Genomic DNA, 23,820 nt, shown 5'->3' with positions numbered 1-23,820 from the left:
AAGTTTCCTTTTTGCATTAGGTAACTTTTAAATGGAGGAATTTTTTTTTTTCTGGGCCTCACTTAAGTGTCAGACGATGTTCTATGAAAAGCTCATTATGACAAATGTATTTTGCTGTCACTCCTCCAGAGCATGTGCAAAATAATCATCCAAACAGAAGATGAATATCCAGTTAGAAAGTTGCCTTTAATTATAGTTGCATTTGCTGCTGTAGAACTCATACCTGTCAAGGGTCAAGTTCCGGTCTTATACCTCTAACTCTGGCCTCAGTGGAGTTACTCCTGATTGCCGGGAGTGAGAGAGCAGAGAATCAGGCCCAAAGAGGGCAGACTGCTTTGTTTCATGGGGAGACAAATAGGGGCTTGTTTACACAGTCACATAATGTGCTTTACAAGGGTGTAATTTCTATAACTTATTACATGTTAATTGGTCCCTGTAGACCCCGCTGGTGCACACTAAAGGTTCCCTAGCGTGCCTTTACAAAATGCTGTTTCAAACAGCACTGCATTACAGAGCACCAGCAGGGTCTACACAGATGAATTAGTGCACAAAATATTAGTGTGCTTTAGTTATGAACCCTGAGGGTGGGAGGTGACTTACCCTAATGTGCAGACAAGCCCCAAGACAGTAGAGCCTGATTCTCGACTGTCTTGCACCTTGTGTAGTCATTGCACCTGTGTGAAGTTGGTATAAAATGCTACCGAATCAGAACAGTAGCATTACGTTCCAGCTTCACATAAGTGTAAATGGGTCTACAAGGTGCAAGACACAGAGAGTCAGGTCTATTGCATGGCACCTGGTTCTGAGACTCAATGCTAAATGTAAGGCATGAGCATCAGGCACAAGAGCACCTGGCTAATCTAGGTGTGTGAAGCACTGGTGTTGATAATGCTGCTCTGCCCTGATGTAGCACCTTTCACACAGGCATCTGAAGAGTCATTGAGGCCTAATAAATAAAGTTTCATGACATCCTCTTTATTACTGGTGCTGATGTGGGGAGAAGGCAGGGAAATCTGACTGGACTTTCAGAGCTCAGGGTAGGCTTGTAGGGCTTTCCCTATTTTTTGAGGACAAAGGATTGCCCAGTGGTCAGGGTGCTGACCTGAGACTTGGAGACCTGGATTCAATTCTTTGCTTCACCACCCACATCTTTCCTGTGTGACCTTGGGCAAGTCACCTGGTTGCTTTGTGTTTTCGTTTGCCATTTGCAAAATGGGGATAATACTTTCCTAACTTCCAGGGGTGAATACCCTAGAGCAGGGTTTCTAAAACATCATTGCACTGCAACCCTCCCCCTCCCCCTGTTTGACAACAAACATTACTACACAACCCCCACAAGGAGGAACCAAAGCTTGAGCCCACCTAAGCCCCACCACCCTGGGTGAGGGGGCCAAAGTCAATGCACCACCACCCAGGGCCAAAGTCCTCAGGCTTTGGATTCATCTGCAGGCGGTGGGGCTCAGGCTTCAGCTTCAGCCATGGGCCCCAGAAAGTCTGTCAGCCCTGGGGACCCCATTAAAATGGGGAGTGACCCACAGTTTGAGAACCCCTGCACTTGAGTCTAAAGGTGCTCAGATACAGGATGCCCATTACTATACTGACTACCTTGTATGGTAACTATTGATAACCATTTTTACTGATGGGAATGCTGAGTGAAAAACTAAATGGCCTATTCAGGGTCCCAGACTCAGTGTCAGCCCCAAGATTTATTCCTCCTTTTGTCTGTCTATGTACATGGTACCAAGCATTGTAATATCTGAGCTCAAGACTCCTAATTCCCATCTCCCTCCTTCCAATGCTTTCCCCTGGTGTAACTATCCAAGCCCTAAAGAAAACTTTACTTACCCCTTCTTTTGTTGGATGGCAGTATAAGTCACTGATGAGATGAATATTAGCACAAGCACTGCTGCTATGGCACTTAAAATTATTGCAGTAAGCAGGATGTTTGGCTCTGGCTGTGAAGTATCAATGAGCATTTTCTGTGTAAATTCTAGAGATCCATTATTGGGCTGTGGATTGATGCCCAGGAGTTTACACATCAGTGGATAAATGTGGATACTGTCAAAGGGCTCAGCTAAGTAATTCTCTTTGAAATCAGGACCAAAAGCTCTGAATATTGTCTTCACGTCCATATCCTCATTGTCAAATCCGTGATCTCCTTTGTTAACGTATAATATAAACCTCTGGGGGAAAAAACCCAACAATCAGTTTTAGCTTTATCTAGGCCTTTCATCCCAAAGGCACTCTCAAATTTAACATTCCATACAGCAGTCACTTAGTCACTAGTCCTATCTAAAGATGCTTCTGCTTCTGAGGTGAAATCCAACTGCTATATAATAGCACGCAGCAATACAAACAAACTTACATGAGGCAGTGAAGGAAAATACAGTAGCCAGCTGAAACTGCAAGGGAATTGAGGGAGGTAGAAGGCAATTTCGGTAAGAACTGTGTGAAGAAAAGCATTGGGTTCAAGAATGTGCTTTTGTGTTTGCTAATTGATGCATTAGGTTGGCGTAACACTGAGCTTTGACAATTCCAGCTCGTGTGCCTCTTTAGATTTTCCAGATTATACCAGAAAAGTACATCCACTTTCTTTGTTTGTTTTATTAAAATATGGAGCCAAAATGTTGTTGTAACTCTGACAATGGTCAATACACCTGATTCCCCTCTGATGCTAAGGCCAGATCGTGCCTTGATTTATGCAGCAGGGCAAGGAAGCAAGGAGCACCTTATGCTTCCTTGCGCTGGTTATCCAGGTCATGGGAAGGACAGCTGTTTCAATGGGGCTGCTACGTTGGCTTCCATCCAGCTGTGGGAGTGGGAAGAGCCTTTGCTCCTGCCCCCACAATGCACTGGCTTGCATAGCTATGCTGACACCATGGGGGAAAATATGCTGTAGCAGGTATAGGCCTTCTCCAGGGGAAGTATCTGCACAGCTGGGGAACTGGGAGGCAGATTGTGACTCTGAAAGTCACAATCTGCTTCCTGCAGTGCTCCTGGAGAAACACAACAATGCTCTGCCTTCTGCTGGATGCTCATGGGAAAGCCACAGACAAGCTAACTTGTTTAAATATTAGGGGACTGTGATAATGCAGGACATGTAATTGCCAAAAATAACAGTGGTGTGAGTATCATTCCACCAAAGCTTTTCACTCTGTTACTGGGTTTATGGCTTTAGCCTGATTCCGTTTATCTTGATATGCAGAAAGGGTGACTTTCTAGAAAAATCTTAGGAAAAGTTGGTTTGCATTCTTAAAATACTTGCAGTGATCCATTGTAGAAAATAGGTATTGCTCCAAAAATGTTATAGTGCAATTTACCAGAACCATCATAATACACCAAGATAACAACAAATGTTAAATAGTCTAATCCAAATCTCCCGTCTGATTTAAATTCTAACCATGAGCAGTCAGCAAACCATAGGAACTGGCTACTGAACATCCCTGTTGCTCCATAAAGTAGCTGTAGGCTCATTATTTTGGCTCAGATTAAGATGACCAAAACTTCTGAGGACAAAATTGAAAGTTATAGTGTAGACTATTGAGTGTTTGTCCACTTAGAGGACAAGCTCTATAGCTTTTTATCTCCCCCAAATCTGTCATGTAACTGTCAGTCCAACAGCAGGGAAAAAATACTGGTTATATCAATATGGGCAAATGGATACTCATTTCATAGAGGTATCCACGTGGGGAAGAGAATGATAGTGTTTTTGCACAGTGACTGAAAGAATCTCTATTTTAGCAACAGAGAAGAGCTGATCCCTTAGTATGTCTTTTTAGAGTCAGGGAGGGGATAGTACTTTCTAGAATTCTGAGGATGATTTTTCAAAGACCAAGGGGAACAAATTACTTACAATTATGCAAAGTGGTAATCTGAGGCTCAGAGCCATTAAGCGGGTCTCCCAAGGTCTTTCACACAGCAAGTCAGTGGGGGAAAAAAGAGAATAGAACGTGAGTTACCTGACTTCCACTGCCTTTGCTCTCCTCACTAGATTGCCCCATCGCACCTACTGTATAAACTGATCTAGTTTTCTAAATAAAAAACTGGCTCCCCCCCAAACTAATTAATGAACAGGCGGTGGTTTGTCTGCTGTAATTGAAGTTAAGTTCCAATTTGCTTTTCAGTTGCCCATAACTTTCTCAAACATGCTTCCATGTGTGTCTGCAGTGAAAAGGAGAGCGGGCAAATCCCCAAACACATCATCATTCAAGTTCTACAGCGTCCCCTGCCTCTGAGAAGAGCAACTGCTGGGCTGAAGCTTAAAAGAAGTGGCTGAGCTTAAAAGGACAAGTGGGCTGGCAACCCCACAAGAATACACCAAGTCAGTAAGGCTTGCAGGGATAAGTAAACAGCAGCAGAAGATAGTTGGAAGGAGGAGCAGGGAGAATAAATACACGAGGGGGAAAAGTCCATGGAAGAAAATGGCCTCACTTAAGGTACAGAGACCCAGTGCCAGCAGACAGATAGGTTACCACTTGCTGCCATCATCCATGGGTGGAGGTAAGCAAGAGGGAATAAAGATTTGTGCCTCTGTCAGGCACTCAGAGGAGTGACTGGGAACTCCATAGAAGTTACTCCATAAGAGATGGAAATGGTTCTGAGGAGGCAGGGCTCTATGCCCAATTGACAAATAAGTGGGTTGTAGCTTGAGCTTAGCCTCTTCTGTACAAAACTGAAGCCTCTGAGACCTCAAAAGTGAAACCTTGTGGGTGGGAAGAAAAATTGCTGCTGCTAGCACAGACAGCCCATTCCACAAGCATTCAGGTCCATTGCTAAGCAAGCTGTGAATGAAATTAACAGTGGTTTAAAATAGTTTGTACTCCTTTTAAAAATGTCTGCCACAAGAACAATGAAGACAAAGTTTGGATAGCTGTCACCTGGTGATGGATAGTTTATAAAAGAGATAAGGACCAGTCTAGGGATTACATGGGACATCTGAGCATAAAGAAATCAAGTGTGTTCCTACTTAATCTCTTTAGAGCTACAAGAGCAGAGTATTACTGAAATATTCAGATAGTACTAAAGCTGGGGGGAGGCATGGTGAGAGGAGACAAATAATGCAAAAGGGATCTGAATAGATCAGATGTGGACAGAGTAAGTAACAGTGAGATTCGAGTTAGAAAAATGCAAATAAATACATTGAGGGGAAAATAACACCAAACACACATGCTGCGTGAGAAGGAGAAACCTGGAAAGCAATATAGCCCTTGGCATGATCGTGGGCTGTAGATGAGAGAAGAGTTTGCTGTGTAATATGGCAGTAAAATACAGCCATGGTTGTCACATTCACGGGCTCCATATGGCATGCGGGGGGTGCTAGTTTCTGTACAGTTCTTGGGACAACAACATCTAAAATGCTACTTTTGGTTGTGGGCACCTTATGATCTGATGCTGAGAAGTTGGAGGGGGAGTTCAGGGAAGGGCTCTGAAAGTGAGAATGGTGCTAGAGGGATTGATCACAATGAAAGGAATAAAAGAATTAAATGTTGGATAAAGTAGGCTGGGTAAGCGACAGCTAGGATTGTTGACTAAAAAGACTTGGCATGTGACAATACAAGGAAGGAGAATTTGTTTAGGATGGACCAAATAAGTCTCATTAGGAATAATGGGATGAAATTGCCATTGAACTTCCGGACAGTGAGATCTGCTGGGTTGTGGAATAGTGTCCCAAGGGAAGTAGTCCTGTCACTTGGACAATTTCAAACCAATCTGGATTAGATTAATAGGTCTTTTCTCTCATTAATGTCTAAAATTCCAAGTTTGATTTAAGGTCTGCTCAGGTCAGTGAAGCTCTTTCAGTTTGCATCACAGAGGCTGTGGCCCAGGAAGCTCAGCTTCATGGGCATATTCTCCCACTCCACTCAGCCCAGGAGCTTAGCTGTCAGCCTTGGAAAATGGATGAGTCTTAGCCAAGCTGTGCATATGTAGCATTTTCTCTTCTGAAGAATATTCACAATAAATTCATAGCTGTCTTGAACTGAACTATCTATAACTGATCCTCCTTAACAACTGTCTAATTGAAATACATTAAAAAGTCATAGAGATCCTAATGCATGTGCACGTGCACATTAAAAAAATCATAACTTTCAATCTACTCAACTGATCTTCAAAACTGATTTACTTTTTAAGACTCAGAGAGAACTACAAAGAGATCAAGTATGCAGCTTCTAAGTCCAACTGTTTTGGAGTTGCAAGCTCACAGAAATTTTATATGAATGTGTGGAAAAATTGTGACTTGTTCATATGTGCATAACTCAACTAGAGCTCATCCAGTTCCACTCAAACTTCTCCAACAAATACAAATTTGGACTATGACCAACACTGATAAATTTCTACATAAAATAGATTTATTGAAGAAAATAATAAGCAGGAGAGATATGCATGTTGAAAGTCTCATCTTATTAAGTGATTTGCACATATAGTACTCTCAATCTGAGGCTTATGCAAAATTAGTCCTCTAGAATTCCACCTAGAATAGTAAAAAACAAAATGAACAAAACCAAAAAACCACCCAACCCTCGTTTTTATAAAGAATATTTTTAAATAGGAACATCTAACTGACATGTTGCAGAACTCCAGCAATTCATCTGAACCCAGATGGCTATGCAATTGGAACTTTAGTTAATGGGAGTTCTATTCTAGTCCTCTGAGTGAGGACGGAAGTCTCTGGCTCATAACAAGTATAGTAGTGAAGAGATGATGTCCATGGATGAAGATATTGTTTCTCTTAGAGAAAAGAATGATAGTTTTAAAAACAAGCTCCCTGAAAGTGCATGGTACTGTAGTAGGATGAGAGAAAAAACACAAAAAGCAAGGGAATGTGTGTGATTTGGGTTTTGTAAAGGATCGTGTCCTTGTAGTTAATAGTGTAAACTTTCATAGGAAATGAAATTGATGTGAAAATCTATCAATCATTTTATGTTCTTAAACTTGCAAACTTATAGGTGAACACAGTGTCTCTCCAGAATCCTTACACTGTATTTTGAGATTCAGTTTTCTTACTCTTCTAAATGTACTGTAGAAGACATGGCATTCAGATGCCATAACTTATTAAAATGAAGATGGAAGGATGAACTGAAGGCATCCAGTCTTGATTGGAAGACATCAAGAGACAGAGAATCCATCTCATCCCTCAGTAGCAATGAAAATGTTCTGTTGGTGTAATTGTTGTTTTCCTGTAATTAACAGGATAAAATAGTATGTACATATTTGTTTACATAGTAGTTGCTCTTAGGATCCCCGTCGTGGACCAGCACCCAATTGCGCTAAGCATTGTGTAAACACCATGTTAACAAAAAAGAAGTCCCTACCCCAAGAGGCTACAATCAGTACCATAGGCTAATACATCCTTATTTAGGATGTGGTAAAAATACATGTTTTATCTACCAGCACTGGAAATTGCTTAATTTATTATGGAGCAAAACCAACACCAATTACAACTTGTGAACAATATTGTAAAGTGACTTGTCTGTGGAATCTTCTAAAGGTTACTCTATGGCTGCCAAGAAACCTGATTGTGGTTTTAGATTCAGTAATGAACTTACCCCATTAACATTATAGCCAGGTTCACCATAAACAAGGACTGGTAAAACTCGTTCATCTTTCACATAGTAGAAGTGTGCAGGAAACTCTTCTTTTTTTATACACCTTTAGATGAGGATGAGCATTCTTCAGTGCCTGATATAGTTCCTCTTCTTTTCCTACTTTGGGGGTTATCATCCCAAAGCCACCATAGTCCAGTATGTCAAACTTGACCAAGTTGCTGAATTTGATGTAATTGGACAATAAGATCTCCTGTACTTCAGGTTTCTTCTTTACCGTGGTCATACCATGATTAGATGTAATGATGACATTCAGCGCATTCTTCAGGTTATGTTTCTCAATAGCTTCTACAAGGTAGCCAATGGTTCTATCAATCTGTTGAATGATAATCTTCCTGTCTTCTGTTTCAGGGCCCTTTCTGTGCCCCACTTTATCAGGTTCTCCATAGTAAAGTGTGACAAAATCAAAGTTCTCTTTGGTAAACCAGCTCATAACCGTATCAATATTTTCTCTCCACTCTGTCTCATTGCTGTCAGGATGATCAAACGACTCTAGTAGAGTTCTGTTGACTGACTGCCCCTTGTAAGTGGCACCACCACCAGGATAATGGAATGAGGCTGTTTTTTTTCCCTGAAAAATTGAATAGATGGAAGGTGATATTTGTACTATTAATAACAGGGCAAAATCTATAACGTCAGTTACTTCTGACAGCTGTGTACCATACCTGTATATTAAACAGATTTCAAAACATGAGAGCTATGTGTGGTGTATGAAATATAAAATTATAAAATTTAAGAAAATGCAGATGAACATAGCTCTTAGGACAAATACAAAGCATATATCTTAAAAATAACATTTAACATAATTTGATGGCATATGTGAAATAAACTTGCAGTCTCATTTTAGTTCTTAAGGGATGAATGATGTGTAGACGGGATGTATCTATCCACTCTCAGCCCTACTTCCTCTCTACTTGTTCCCAGATCCCCTCAAAATATCATTGCTACAGATACCATTGAAACATTGGTGGTAGACTTGCTATGGAAAGGTAAAGTTACAGGAAAACCAACTATCTTCTCTCTCGCTCCCTCTATCCAGAGTTACCCAATCCAAAAAAGGATTGAAGCATGTTGGCAGTGCATTATGAAAGAAGCTCATGCTGCAATGAGGAAGATTTCAGGCTGTATGCCGGAGCCATATTGACTGAAAAATGTTATGGCATGAAATATATCTTTAGTGAATTATGTGCACATCTGGATGGTAGAATATTAGTGTACGCAATTCAAGGAAACTAAAAATATTGAAGAACAAAACAAGAAGGGAGAGTGAGAATTTGGATTGGGTTGTGCAGGAACATTGACACAGGCAGAATGAGATTGAGAGTTGAGAATTATAATTAGGAAAAGGCCTAAACTGATTACTTTGGATCTGAATCCAGATCCATCTTGGAGTTTATGCCATGTTTAGAGAGATTTACATCTAGGATTACCTGTTTGCCCTTTTATAGTGATAAGCCTGCGTCACACAACTGGACCTAGGAAGGTCAACCCCAAATATTCAACATTCATGAGTCAGCCCTCCCAAATCATGGGACTAATAAAAATCATGAGTAATGTTGGGTTCTTTTCATTTGTCTTGTGGTTCTGAAGCAATTGGTGTTCATGTCTTCCAGCTTTCCTCTGCCACCTTGAGGCCTAGAAATTGAATCTTTAATGAAAGCAGAGATTGTCATGAAATAACATACCAGAAGTTGGGGCTTTAAGAAAAGCACAGGATAACATGAAAGACACAACAGGTCACCAACCAAAGTTCATATTCACAGTGAATATGAATATTGGTTGGTGGCCTGTCTGCAACCATATTATATATTCGTTCCTTTTCCTCCCACAGCCTCAGGGCATAGAGTGTTCATGTTTTCTCCCACTTATTTTAGGCTTGTGCTGGTCTGTTCAGGCTTGAGTGCCACATTGATGGATTGGCTTCTCTCTCTATTTTGCATAATATTGCTCTAGGTTACCTACTTTTTCTCTTTCCAAGTGGTATCTGTATTATCATTTGCCATGGAAGTCATGTTGGTGGCATTCTTAAAGCTTGTCTTAAATATGGCCCTGTAATCATTTTACCGTATTTGATGCTTTAGATTTGTTTGTTCTACTTAGAATTTCTGTTGTTGCAAGAAACTCTTTCCAGTGGACTCTGAATATCTTTCATAGGCATTTACTTAGAAATTGATCAGATCAATTCATTCCAATTGTTCATTTCCATGACTCTGCTCCAGAAAGTAGGACAGAGATGATGCCGGTGCTAAAAATTTGAATTTTGATGATAATGCCAATTTTTCCAAATCTTTTCAAGTTTATTAAATGGCACTATGAATAATTTATATTGATGCTGTTGGTGGGCATTCTGCTTTACAGAATCTAAGAAAACATGTTTTCCCCCACTCGAGGAGCTTTCAATATAAATGGTCAGAATACAGACAAAGGAAGGAGGAAGGGAAGCACAAACAAAGAAAGGGATTGTGTGGTATATTTGGCCACAATCTGATTAGCTCAAGGTCATTGGATTTCTTTTTATGTTTAAATTATAGTGTGAGATAAATTTAAATGATGATAAGGTGAAGCATGTGAGCAGGGATGGATTCTGAGAGGTGAAGGTGCTTTCTGTACATAGCGTTTACTTATCTCCAATAAACATGGCCCCTCACCTGTGGGGAATGCAATCTAATTTGAGCAGATGCATTATACACATGTAAAGGGTGAACCCTGCTCTTAAGCTCCCCAACTTTAAACCCCCACTCATCCCACTGAAATCAGTGGCAAGAGTCCCACTGACTTCAATGAGGTAAGAGCAGGACCAGAGTCAACAGTGATCTGCAATGAAGGGCTAAGTGAAAGAAGTGGGTGTTAAGGAGGGATTGGATGGTGGAGAGGCAGGCGCGTGACACGTGGGAAGTGGCAGGGTGGGGGGCGGAGAATCTTCAGGCCACCACCTGCCTGTTGCTGCAAGAGAAGTGGGGGCCAACCTCTTGTGCTGGAATCAGCGCATTGTCAGCATTTCATTTATTATCCATTGGGCTATTGTCCAAATAAGCTTGAGGCCTCAGAGCTATTAGGGTCTCAGTCTCTGATGTGTGCATTATAGTGAGTTTCAGCACTTTAAAAATGCTTTACAGAGCTTAACTAATTAATCACATGAGCAGTTGATCAATACGTAGTATTATCTCAGATTTACACACCAGGCAGAGACGTTAAATGTCAAGATCATGACCAAGAACTAGGATTAAAATAAAAGTGAGTCTCTTGCCTTTCAATTAGTCTAAGTCCACTGGCCCGTGCGGCCTCTCAAGCTAGTGAGCTACTCCTCCTTTTAGCCTGTTTCATGTACCGCATGCTGGATAATAACAGGAAAGGACTCTATGTTTGTAAAACTAAACTGGCTCTTTATTAACAGAACTGTTTAAAGAGCTGCTGCAACTGCAACTGCATCGAGCATTCTAGACATGTGCACATTGACTGACTTCCTTGTACCTTTTCCCAACTCTTTTCTTCTGCAATCTGTGCTCCTTCCTTCCAGTTCCATGCAGGTTACCACATAGCCAGGGGTCACAATGTCTGCTTAGCAGAGAAGCCTGCTCAGCTGCAGGCAACTGGCTGGAGCTGCAGGCAACTGGCTGGAGGAAGCTTACAGCATCCCTGGCTTCTTTTCTGAATTGGTTTGAGGCTCTCCCAGAACACCGAAAAGTTGGTCATAGACCAGTGTTAGGGAAGAGGTTTGTGAGGATCCTATGGCTTCTGGAAAAGTCATAGTCAAAAATGTGCATCCCTTGCAATTAGTTTACCATCCAAGGTACTCTCTCTTTTGTAACCAAAAGGGTCAGAAACATACTGCCCCCATATTCTCCATTTAGTTACTCCAGTTGTCACCTGTGTAACTTCTTGAATTCACTAGTGATATAGAGAAGTAAAATGGATCTACACACCGGAAAACCAGGCTCACTGGTTTGATATGAAAATTGAAATTAGCCATGATATTTCTAGGTCCCAAAAATCAGGGGATCAGAAGGGGCAGAAAATATGGCTCTAATTATGCAGAAAATATCAACTGAAGGAGGAACAAAAAGCAAGTGGCACATATTAAGAAAGAATTTTATCAATTGCACTGCCAAAGGGCTCAGATTTCATTTTTACACATACACACACGGCACATGAAGTATATTTTCACTGTAATATAATTAAAGACCTTTTGATCCCTGCAATTTATCTGACACATTTCACTGTGCTTCAGATTTTCCTACTTGCTTGGAGGTCACCATTGGCATGGTAATATTGTAGTTGATTTTAAAGAACTCCTGACCCAAAATGTGAAATAGGCTTTTGTTTCTGCCACTCTCTGGCTCACAGTCTTGTACAAACTCTCAGATTATACTGGAGAGAAGTCACACAAGACTCTGTACTTATTCCACTGAGCACGTCCATAATACAATATTCTGATATGATGCATGTCCTGGAAAGCTGCTGAAATCAAGGTTCTTTTAAAGAAAGAAACATGTCTATTTTAAAGTATTTTTCTATTAAATGCAGTGTTAATAGCTTATTTTTGAGGTGTAGCCTATAGGTATAGGTACATAGGTCATAGGTATGGATTAAGATAGTAATGCAAAGGCTTACATGTATTGAGCCTGTAAAGACAATAGCTTAGCCAATTAAGTAAGGCATAATCCCCAAAAAGCCTTAGCATAAGCAGCTAACCAGTGATACCTTAAGATCTAGGGTTACTCTGATTAGCTGCATATGCTATGGCTTTTGGTGTCTTATGCCTTAGTTTGGGCTTTTCTACACTTACCGTGCCGCTGTAGTGCACACTGAAGATGTTACCTATGCCAACGGGAGTGCTTCTCCCATTGACATAAGTACTCTACCTCCTTGAGGGGCTCCAACTATGTGGACAGAAGAAGCCATCCCATTAACATAGCATTGTATACACCAGAAGTTAGGTTGGTATAACGGCGTTGCTCAGGCGTGTGGATTTTCACACCCATAAGCAGTGTAGCTATAGCAACATAAGTTTGTCATGGAGACCAAGGCTTGGTTTGGCTAAGCTATTGTTTTTACAACTTGAGACATGTAGGCCTTCACATTACTGCCTTAATCCATACCCATGGTTTACATGCAGGCTATTTCGGATTAGACCAGCACATCATAAGCCACTTATGAAGTTAATTCTCACTGGGCAGGAGGAACAGCATGTCTAAATTGTTCAGCTATGACAGAGCATTCTTTCTGCTATTGGAAACTGAGGAACAGTTCCCTCAATGTTTGCCAGTGGCCTGCCACTCATCTGGTAAGTAGGTTTGATCTTTAAAGGCCTGATCCAAAGTGCATTGAAGTCAGTGGAAAGGATCCCACTTATTTCAGTGAGCTTTAGATCACAGATTTTATGGCCAGAAAACCCTGATCATTTAGTGTGATCTCCTGCACCTAAGCAGGCAATAAAATTTCACCCAATGATTCCTGAACTGAGTCCATCAATTTGTGGTTAAATTAGAGAAAGTCTTTTCGAAAGAGATCATACTGGAATACTTCAGATGACGGAGAATCCACTGTATCCCTTGGTAAACTGCTCCAGTTACCTTCATTGTGAAAAGTGTACATTTTAGTCTCATTTAGAAATGTGCTGACCTTAGCTTAACAGTCTTTGGATCTTGTCTGCTGTTTTAAAGAGACCTCTAACGTCAGAGACCTGTATGAACTAGAAAATGTCTCTTATGTGTTGCCATTTGCCTCTTAAGCCCATGAGGAAATGTAAAATTTTGTGATGTACAGAACCTCACAGAACTGCTATAATAGGGTATTGGTTTTTTATGAGATCATTGCTTTATAACCTTATCCCCAGTTAGACTTTTTAGCAGTGGAGAGAAAGGCAGAGGGCTAATAGCAATCTGGAGACAGGACTGGTAGTGGAACAACTAAAAGAAAATGATCACAGATCAATTTTTTTCTCATTTACACTTCTGTGGGGTTTCTCCAATTCTATGGATGTAACTGAGTTTGGACCTGTGACTAGGCTTAAAGACCTCCTGCAGGAGGCCTCATGGTCCTGCCAAACCCATCCCAGGAAAGGAACAGTGGAGATAAGTCTTCCAAGTGGCCTAGAGAGGCTGCAAAGGGCTAGCCAACCAGAGAGGCTACAGGGAACAGCCAATAAGGACCTAGGAGGGCCATATAAAAAGGAGATGTAGCACTAGAGACAGGCAATTCCTTGCTGGAGCCAGAGGAGTGCATATGGTGCTCCTGGCTGGCCAAAAGGAACTGCAGCACCGTGGACAGCTCACTGCCAGCAGGGACCAGGGCAGTGAGGAAGAGCTCCTGGCTGCCTGTTGGGCCTGAACATAGAATAGCTTGGTGACATAGATTTCAAGGCTAACATAGACCTAGCAGCATATTGTCTTATCTATACTTTGCATTCCCCTAGATAGGCATGACTTAGTCTGGGTGTCCCCTGTTCTTTCTGGGCACTGAGTTACAACTTGCTTGCCGCAGAGCCTGACTCTCAAGTTAGCCTCTCTTGCATGCTGACTCTGTGTCCTTGTCAGCTTCCAGCTAAGAAGACCACCTTCCCCTTCCACTTCTGCCAAGGAAACTCTTTTAACCTCTATTTCTTTTGATCTCAGCCTGAGGCTGAGAAGAGAAAAACCTCCTATTTTGGATGGCTCTTCCCCCAATTGATGGCCCAGCCATTTTAAAACTCTTTTGAAGCAGGTACCTGAGCCTCTTTTGATTGAATTCCATGCATTTGGTCAGTCAGCAATACAAATTTGAATAGGGGAAAAACAAAGTCAAACCCAATATTCCTAAAAACATCATACAGACACTTTCCTGGTTAGTCACAGGCTTTGAGAACTGAATCTGTGCCTGTGTGGCAGTATCTGACAGTACACAGAACTAACACTAAGCTCCCACCAAACTAGCTTAGCTAGCCTCCAAAACCAGCTCCCTTGACAGCAGTTTTATTGAACCACATCTGAGACCGAGAGAGTATGGACTGAGGAATAAAATGTTAATAAAAAGGAGCCACCTGGGATTCTCCACTATGAGGATGGAGATCCAGGTTTAGTTACTGTTCCCAGGCATAGAACACTGTTTAGCAGTGTGATAAACTCAGGACAGACGGCTGCAAGGGGGTGTAGAAAACAGTCCCAGAAGATTAAAAGGCCCTCCTCCCTATCAACTGAGGACAGTGATTACAGGTCAATCAGGTTCATCTGAGAAGGGGTTACCAGAGATCAATTAGGATCAGCTGAGAGGAGGTTACCTGAGGTCAATTAGGAACGGCTGATTCCAACTAAGGGCTGCCTGAGACATTTTTAACCCCTCCCCTGTTGGGAAGAGTGTATGTTGGGGGGGCGGGAAGAGTAAGAATCAAGCTGCCAGCAGGCTAAGAGCAGTGAGCCTCACCAGGAGGGGAGGCTGCATTCCCTCCCATAAGGGAGACAAACAAGCTCAAAAGACTGGCTGAGAGAAGGGATGGACTGCCCCTGTGCAGTCAAGAGGAACTGTTTTACCCAAGCCCATCTCACCAAAGCTAAAACCAGCTGAGGCTGGTGAAACAGAGAAGGTGCCTTGCCACAGCAATTAGAGCAGGAGCTGGCAATCAGGACTCCGGGGCTCTGTCACTGTGACCTTGAACATGCCCACTGAATGAGTTTTCTGTGGTTGAAACATTGAGATTTTGAGGGTAAGTGGTATGAAAGAGGCTGCAGTGAGGAGTCAGTTATCTCTCAGGGCTGTTGTAGATTCTTTTTCCTTCTCCTACACAGAAGTTAGGGGGGAAAACCTACCCCCATAAATAATTTATAGTATTTTGATTTAATTAAATGACTTTCAAACTAGCACTTAATTTTTTTTCTCCATTGACTTTAATTATAGATTATTAGCCTGAGGCTCATAAATCTGAAAAAAAAGTTTCTGGTGACATTCTTTTCTACATCATTTAGGATTATCGAAAGGTCAAAAATAATTTCAAAGTTAATTTTACAAAGAGAAACACTACAGAAGGCAGAAGACATATCCTAGTTAGTAATATCATTAATGAAAGAATATTACTGAAATAATAGAAGAAAATATGATCAATACAGTACCAGCTCCAGAGCCAAATTCCAGGAAGCTGTATGTACTGCTTAGGACTGAAAAATCAATTGAGGAAGCAATAGCTAAAACTCTTTTTCACTGAAAAATGCAGATGTTTTGTGAATTTTGTATCAAATTCAGTTAATTTTGTTTACTCTCCTTCCCACCCAAATTCTAAACCAATCAAAATGTTTTGTTTGACACAGACAGAATGAAATCTTTTTTTCAATACAAAATGACATTTGTTTCAAAACTTACTTAAATTTTATTAAAAAAGAAAACAAAAATGAAACAAAACATTTCACTTGACCTTAAATTCCCCCTCCCCCACCACACTTCTTCATTTGCCCCAAATTTTGAAAAAATCCTTTTTTTAGGTCAGCCCAAAACAATCCCCCCCCCACTCCACCCCAATCATTTTTCTTTTCAGCTCAGTCAGGAATCAAAAAAAATCAGTCACGCACACAGCTCTACTTCAAGGGGCTTATACTGGCTTCAAGAATTTGGAAGTTGTTGTACTATGATCATGTTTAAAGGCCCTGAGATGGGTGCCCCCACTGTGTTGGACACTGTACACATGCAGCAAGAGACAGTTTCTGCCCAAAGAGCTTGCAATCTAAACAGATATGACAGGAGAAAAGGGTGGGAGGGAAAACAGAAGCACAGAGAGCAGAAGTAACTTGCCCCAGGTCACAGCAGAGATGGGGATAGAACCCAGCTGTCCTGACTCCCAGTTCACTGCCCTGTCCGTATCAGTGTTTCTCAACTTTCTCAGCTTGTCCATCCTTTTATTCAAAATCAAAAGATTTTTCACAATCTTCCCCCCCTTCACATTTACTATACAAGTATGAGTGAAAAATGCTGCAGTGCTCTTTCTTGTGTATGTTTTGTGTGTAGAAGTTGACCTAGAATAGTTGACTCTGAAGAGTAGAAGGATGCAAGGATTGGAGGAGTGAGATTTTCTTTGCTTTTTATGGTAATACAATTTCAATGCCTCATGACCCACCTCATTGCTTTTTGCAGTACCTGTGGGGGTCTTGAACCACTGCCCTAGACCTCAGTGTCTCCCAACTCGCCTTAGAGTGGGCTATAATCATGTGACTAACTGGCTTCATATACTTTTTTGTGAACGTTTTGAATGCATGAATTCTCTGCAGCCTAAGAGGCTAAAATCATACTGTGGTCAAATCCTTTTAGGGGAATTCCTCACATCCCTAATTCCAACAAAGAGTTTAATAAAACACTACGAAAATATCATGCCCAAACAAGTGGTATTTACAGTTCTTTCCCCCATTTTATTAACATAACCAACTTTATTAGCAGGAATCAATTTACAATATTGTTGGTTTTATTGGGACCATTATTTTCTGTTACTGCTGCATTCCTTTATTACAATGATCACAACTATTACGATTATGCTTATTATTCTTGAAAATGCTTGTGCGTACAGCATGATGACTTTTTGTAGTCTGTTTCCCCAGGATAAGGAGTTTGGGACTCTGCGCTACTTTTGCACTCTCCTTTGCACTCTGCTTTCCATACAAAACCCATTGAATTGAACCTAGAGCTTCAGTTAGGGCTTTATTACTGTTCCACATTAGAGTCAAATTAATATCAGCTCTCTTGCTGTGTAAGGGTGAATTTCTTTGTTCAAAAAAAAAAAAAGCTACATTTCCCATGGGAAACAGAATTACCAGAACAGACATATCTGAGGTAATGTAATCCAAGCAAGGCCATATAAGGGTATTCTAGAGTGTCATCCTCCTTCAGTATTATGGTTTAATGATCTAGCTCCTCATTCTACCATTCCATTGACTTTTTTTTTTATTCCAGCCTTTTCAACTTACTTCCAGTGAAATAAATCTTTCCTCAAATTTCCCTTCAAGGTCGTTTAACAGTGGATCGATTTTATTAATTTTTTAAATCTTGTTTATTACTCTAAAACCTAATATTGATGAGTTGACATTTGTCAACATTTAATTTAATTACCAACAGTCCAGACATGCACAGATGGTTTAATATTTTAAAACGTCAGTGGCCTGTAATAGTTCTTTGTATTCATCTAGGCACTGAGTTAGGCTGAAATAGGGATGAGGGACTTTGATCTGGGAACCTCAAATTGTTCTGTGGACACTAACGAAATACGATTCCAAAGATCCCTGTGAACAGATGAGTCTTAACCATATGCAATTTACAAATTGGGAAACTGAGGCACAGGATGTGTAAATGACCTCCCTGTGTGTTTGTTGCTCTCTTGTGCCTTATTACATTCAGCTTGTGTACAGTCTCTGGGCAGGAACCATCTCTTGTCATGCTATTGTATACCACCTAGCACCTTATTGGATGCTCAAACCCTCCTTGCCCACCCCCATTCCTCCCGATTTAAAAATTTGCCCAAGGTCAGCCAGTGTGTCAATGGAGAGGAGAGAATGCAGCACAGAAATACTGACTGCCAATCCCTGATTCTAATGGCTACAAAATCTTGTTCATTGCTGACATTGATTAGACCAGACTTCAGCAGGGAACTAGGTGACTCAGGGGATCAGTAATGGCATATTAAATCTTTTGCCTCAAGGTTAAAAGCCTAAAGTCAGCCAAGGCTGGTAGTGGCCAAAAGTTGTTTGTGCTTCACCTCTGCTTTTGCATCCTCCCACCTCCAACGGGGATCCCACCAGATTGGGTTGGAGGGTGAGGGCTCTGTTACCTTGGAAGAACAAACTTACACGTATGCTGTAGTCTTGTATTTATTTATATTTACACACACTGAGAACTGTGGTCCACACATTCTAGCTACTCTTGATCATTCCCTGCCATTGGAGGGGCCTGGAGCTCTGGTGGCCCCTTGGTCTTACTTTTTGCGTCCCTGATTAGTCTCCTTAGTTCTGAAATGCTTTGGTCTAACTCAAGTCTTCCTGTAGGGTCATATGGGTGAAATTTAATGACCTGTGACATACAGGAGACCCGACTAGATGATCTGATGGTCTCTTTTGGCCCTTAAACTCTATGAAACTTTAAACTATTAATATCAAAACTCCACTGTCGCTATACCTCAGCCAGCCTCTTCTCTGTAAACCCCAGCCACCAAGTCAGGCAAACTGAAACTTAAACCATCTTCTTCTTCTAATAGTTAATCACCCTTGCAATTCTCCCCACTTCTCAAATTCTTGGGGGAAAATGGACGGACTTCATCTTAAATCCTAAAACCATCCAATCCAGGCTATTTCAGCCCCAGGCAGGAAGAGTGAATTCCAAAGCTGTGTGGCCTCCACAGAGGACCAATAGGGCTCCAGGTAGATCTTCAAGCTAAACAGTATGGTATGAGAGAGTGTCACAGGGTGACTGGCCTCTTTGGAGGGGGGGCAGAGGGGGAGCCACATCTGTGCCATAATCAATTAGCTGCTTCCTAGCCCAAAGTGGTTGAGGGCAGAACTCCAGGGAAATGAGCTTGGGTGCTCGGCGCTCTATCCTAAAACCAAAAAGACTCTCGAAAGTGGCTAGGAACAGGGCCAAGAGTAGCTCCCGAAGGGCAGAAGAACCTTTTTGCTTGTTGGGACTTCTTAGTTGGACTCTTTCTGGAAGGGATTACGTTTTGTTTGTGACTTGACCGGAGGGCTAAGCCAAATCTCCAGCACATGTAGAGAGCTGAGGAGACCCACCTTGGGGGGAGGGGGGAACTGAGGCAGAGATCACTGACCATGCCACACGTGGGCTGAAGTGGGTGGTACAGGGCAGCCAGGTTCTCTGACAGGGAGGTTGACAGGCGTTCTCTCAATAAGGAAGGTTCTAAGCCATTTCATTCTCTCTTGCTTTCAACCCAGCACCATTCACAAAGAGTGGAAGAACAAAGCTTGACATTAATTTAAGAAAGTTTTACTGGGTCCCCCTTTCCCAAGGTACACACTGAACCTGACACCAATAAGAACAGTTTACAAAGAGCAGCCAAATCAATGCACTGTGTATTGAAACTCACTAGGAAAGCTGGAAGAAGCAAGCTCCAAAGTGAAGATCCTACAGTGACAACATCTAACTGCTGGTCATGGAAAGTTTCAGTTCTGTGACTGACCGAATGACCCAGTGTGATTCTTACTTCATGAATGGTTGTGGAGAGAGGCAATCTCTTGGCTCAATAGATGCCCGGTCAGTGGCATTCCTGCTGATCTCTCATACTGAACATCAATACAATCTACTCACCTTAATTCTCAACCATTTCTATCAAAAATCCTTCTTAGGCTTTGATTCACCAAAGCACTTAAGCATGTGCTTAACTGTAAGCACTCACGTAGTCTCTCTGCAATGAGGAGAGAGAAGAGTGATCAGTGGTAGAGTAGAAAAGGACCTTGAAGGTGAGGACAAGAAGCTTGGACTTGAATGAACAACCCTGAACTTAACAGAAATCTGTTCAGCCACATTAAATGCTGGTATATTTATTGAAAAGATGAATCCCTTTTCTGAATAAATTTCTTGGTTCAATCAAACCTCTAGTTTTTGGCTAGGCTATGCTGAAGGATCTTGTGGCATTTGTGAATTGGTGCCCAGTGTAGGTGCACTTAATAATGGGACTCTTTCACAAAAGGCGGTTGGGTGATTCAACCATTGCTCTGATATCCTCCTCCGAAAGCATACCAATTATCCTGCCTTGTGATAGAATGTTGGCAACATCATTTTAATAGGAAGAAAACATTTTCGCTTTACTAAAGGTTAATTCATCAATCTCCACAAACTTGCCATAATGGACCAAGGAGTGCAATGGATTTTTTTTTATGGTGAATTCTGTCCAAGACCATGTCCCAGGCAGCCCATGCAAGTAAAATTTTGATGAATAGAGTTCTCATGCTGAGTTAGTTGGCCTGCAGCAATCAGGTTGTTGTAACTGTAAACAAGAGTTCTTTGGTTTGTGGAAGAATGCTTGCAATCTGCTAGAGGGTAACTGTGGAGTTACTAAGAACTGGATGCAGCAATTTTAAGTTTACCTGCCAGATGAGTGATGAGTCACCAATTCAGATGTCTGGCGTGTCCTTCACTAAAAGCGCTTGCTGAACAATCACTTACAAACTCAGAGGAAAGGGAGGGGACAAAAAAAGCTCAGATGATGAGTGATGGGGTTGAAGCGGAACAAATATGCAAATGTAACTGGCAATCAGACAAATGCAAGGAATCAAACACAAATTGCAAACACCAGAGGAAATACAGCACAAAATCCTATAAAATGCAACCTCAGTGTAAGCTAAAGATCTTTAGGGCCATATTATTAAAGCCTAGCACAAAACAAGTGCCTGTCAAAATGCATGTGAAGCACCATGCTGTACAAACCCACTGTTGCAAACACAAGTACCTATTAGCTGATAATTACATACACCAATAGATAAGCAGGCAGTTATCCTGTTTGCATATGCAAATATGGCTTTCTGCAAGGGCAAAGGCTACATGCACATTGTCATGTTCCTTTGTCCTTTTGCTTTTGTATCCTATGAGGATATTGAGCCTGATTCAAACCCCACGGAAGTGAATGGAAGAACTCCCATTGACTTCAAAGGGCTTATAGATTTCTTTGGCTGTGCCATCAGCACTTAGCTGTGATGTGTGAAATAAGTCACTGATATAACCTCTGCTTAGCTTCAGTGTTGCTTGATGTAGTACTGTACATGTTCCATTCAAGCAAAGGGGTTAAGTTACTAGAATGAAAACCAAAGTGCAGGTATCATTATATAGTGTCAAGACTTTTTATGGTACCTGGTTCTGAGCGGTGATCCATAATGGCAATACCCCATTGTCCCACCACTCTGTCTTGTTTTGGGTTGCCTTATGAGAAAACTTCCTCAGGGTCTCCGGGTTAAACATCAGATTGTGAATCACTCCATGATCTTCAATCCAGTGACCTGGAATGCAAAAGAGGATGAGACGAGATAAACATGGGGAACGTCTCTGAAAGGAAATAAATAAGGATGTCACATAGGTGTGGTGCGGCAGATCCTGGAAACACAATGCAGTTACTGAACAAGCTCTTTCCAGATCAATGGATTCAACTGTTCCAGCTAGCTGAGAAGAAGTATAAGGAAAAGATAGGGCAGGGGTAGCCCTTCCTGGAACAGGCTGGCTTACCACTATTGCTGTCACAAAAATCACTAAAGATGAAGCAAGCAATGAATGACTTGAATTTCCAAAGGGTCAAATCTTGATCATATTGAATTTCATGGAAGAACTCCCCATTGATGCAAATAAAGCAGGATGTGGCCTAAAGAGTTATAGTTAGTTAAGGCAAGACTGTCACACTGTATTTTAATAATTGTATTGTTTTACTAATTTCATTTTTACCACAGTTTTGTTTTCTGTTAAAAGCCCATCAGCAGCCCTTTTCATTCTCACCGAAGGGGTTGGTGAATGGGAGGTCAGAAGGGGATCTGGATGTTTAGTGTATCTGTGTTATCCTGCCTAGATCTGACGGGCTGGGTAAGGAAGAAAGTGAGTAATATCTGGTCCTTTTTTCACATATTAATTCTTCATCAAATAAACCATTTCATGAAAAACTGTTTTACATTATTTGATCAGCTCAGTAGCTAGCAAAATTCTGTTCCTCAAGTAATAGTGCTGGATTCATCATGCTTTTTCATTACACCACTATCTCAATATAACGCCACTCGATATAAAGCGGTAAAGCAGTGCTCCGGAGGGGCGGGGCTGTGCACTCCGGTGGATCAAAGCAAGTTCAATATAACACGGTTTCACCTATAACGTGGTAAGATTTTTTGGCTTCCAAGGACAGCGTTATATCAAGGTAGAGGTGTATTTTGCCGACCCTACTAAGAAGCTCCATGCGTCCTCAAGAAATAATAATGATGCATATTAACAAACAAATCATCATCACAGATTCTGATGGGAATGTTAGAAATCAAACCTTTGGTGACAGTCCAGATTGAATTGTTTTCTTCCTTTTATAAACTCCCATTGGGATACAAATCCCTTTTCCTTGGGGTTTGAATTGTGCTGGATCGGAGGAAGTGCTGAGCTTTCTGAATATGTGCTTTGGGCCTGGAGAGCACTCTTGGTTTCTTGCGGAGAGAGTGTGATTTGGACTATACATCCACACAGGGGAGTAAGAAGTGAACCCCTCAGTTACACTTCTCAGGGACTGCCCAGACACTGAGTCCAGATGGATAGGTGTGAGGGGATGGGTAGGGTGGGAGGGCTTACAGGCCACTTACTCCCTTTGTGGAACAGGCGGGTGGGTCGAGGAATGGGTGGAATCTTGGATCCATCCCTTGCTTGCTGGGCAGCATTGCTGAGTCAGTGTGGTAGGGGGTGGATGGGGAGTGTGAGTAATTCACCGCTGGTACAGGACAGCAGTACCTTGCTACACACCTCCCCGCCTCCCCTCTCTGAAGAGCAAGAGAGACCTGTAGCGCCCTGAGCCCCAAATCACTGGTATGCTCCTGGGCTGATGCAGCTATATGGCTCCCTTTACTGTGAGCTATGTGCTTGTGACAAACTCTAGCCTTCAATACGTTTTATAGGATTTATCATGTTGATAAACAGAATAAGAGAGCTGATCACCATATGACTTCCATTTAAACCTGGATACAGATGAATGAACATCAGTGGCTAGATTCATGAGCCTGTTTCATGTGACAAGCTCTGCTGGCAACACGGACTGTGAGGAAAACACAAGCAAGTGCATAATTCACTCGGTTCCAAACAGCCACTCTTCATGCTTCGCCTTGCCACTCTGAGTGTATGGAGAAGTGCAGTTAGCCTGGCATTGCACAGGACTAGATGATTTTATGTAATTCACCAGGATTGCTGGTTACATATTATTAAAGTAGGAGTGAAACCGTTTTCCCGGCCTGTGAGGTTTTTAAGATTTGAAAATTTTCCCATTCCAAAATGGGATAAAATGTCAATCTTGAAAATTTTTGTTAACTGAGGATCTGTTTTTCCCTTCAGGTCAAGTCAATTGAAAAAATGTTTCAATAATATTTGATTTTTGATTTTGATAATTTTAAATCTTTCCTTTTAGTATAAATTAACAAGCTTAGAAAAGTCATTCTGAATTGAAAAATGAAACTTCTAAAAGAAGTCAGAATGGAATGTTTTGACAGTTTTGAAATTTTATTCAAAAAAGTTTTGAACAGGAATATTTGATCAAATCTGGCTT

General features: G+C 41.5%; 1 pseudogene; it reads right to left on the bottom strand.

The window, feature by feature from the left end:
- Positions 1-697: 697 nt before the first annotated feature.
- LOC127058526 (ectonucleotide pyrophosphatase/phosphodiesterase family member 7-like) overlaps positions 698-23,820 on the bottom strand; it is a 115,103-nt pseudogene continuing 91,980 nt past the window's right edge.

Source organism: Gopherus flavomarginatus, chromosome 9, assembly GCF_025201925.1.
Source record: "Gopherus flavomarginatus isolate rGopFla2 chromosome 9, rGopFla2.mat.asm, whole genome shotgun sequence".
NCBI classification, from domain to species: Eukaryota; Metazoa; Chordata; order Testudines; family Testudinidae; genus Gopherus; species Gopherus flavomarginatus.
The sequence above is the reverse complement of the archived record's forward strand: the minus strand, read 5'-3'. Positions and strand labels throughout refer to the sequence as shown.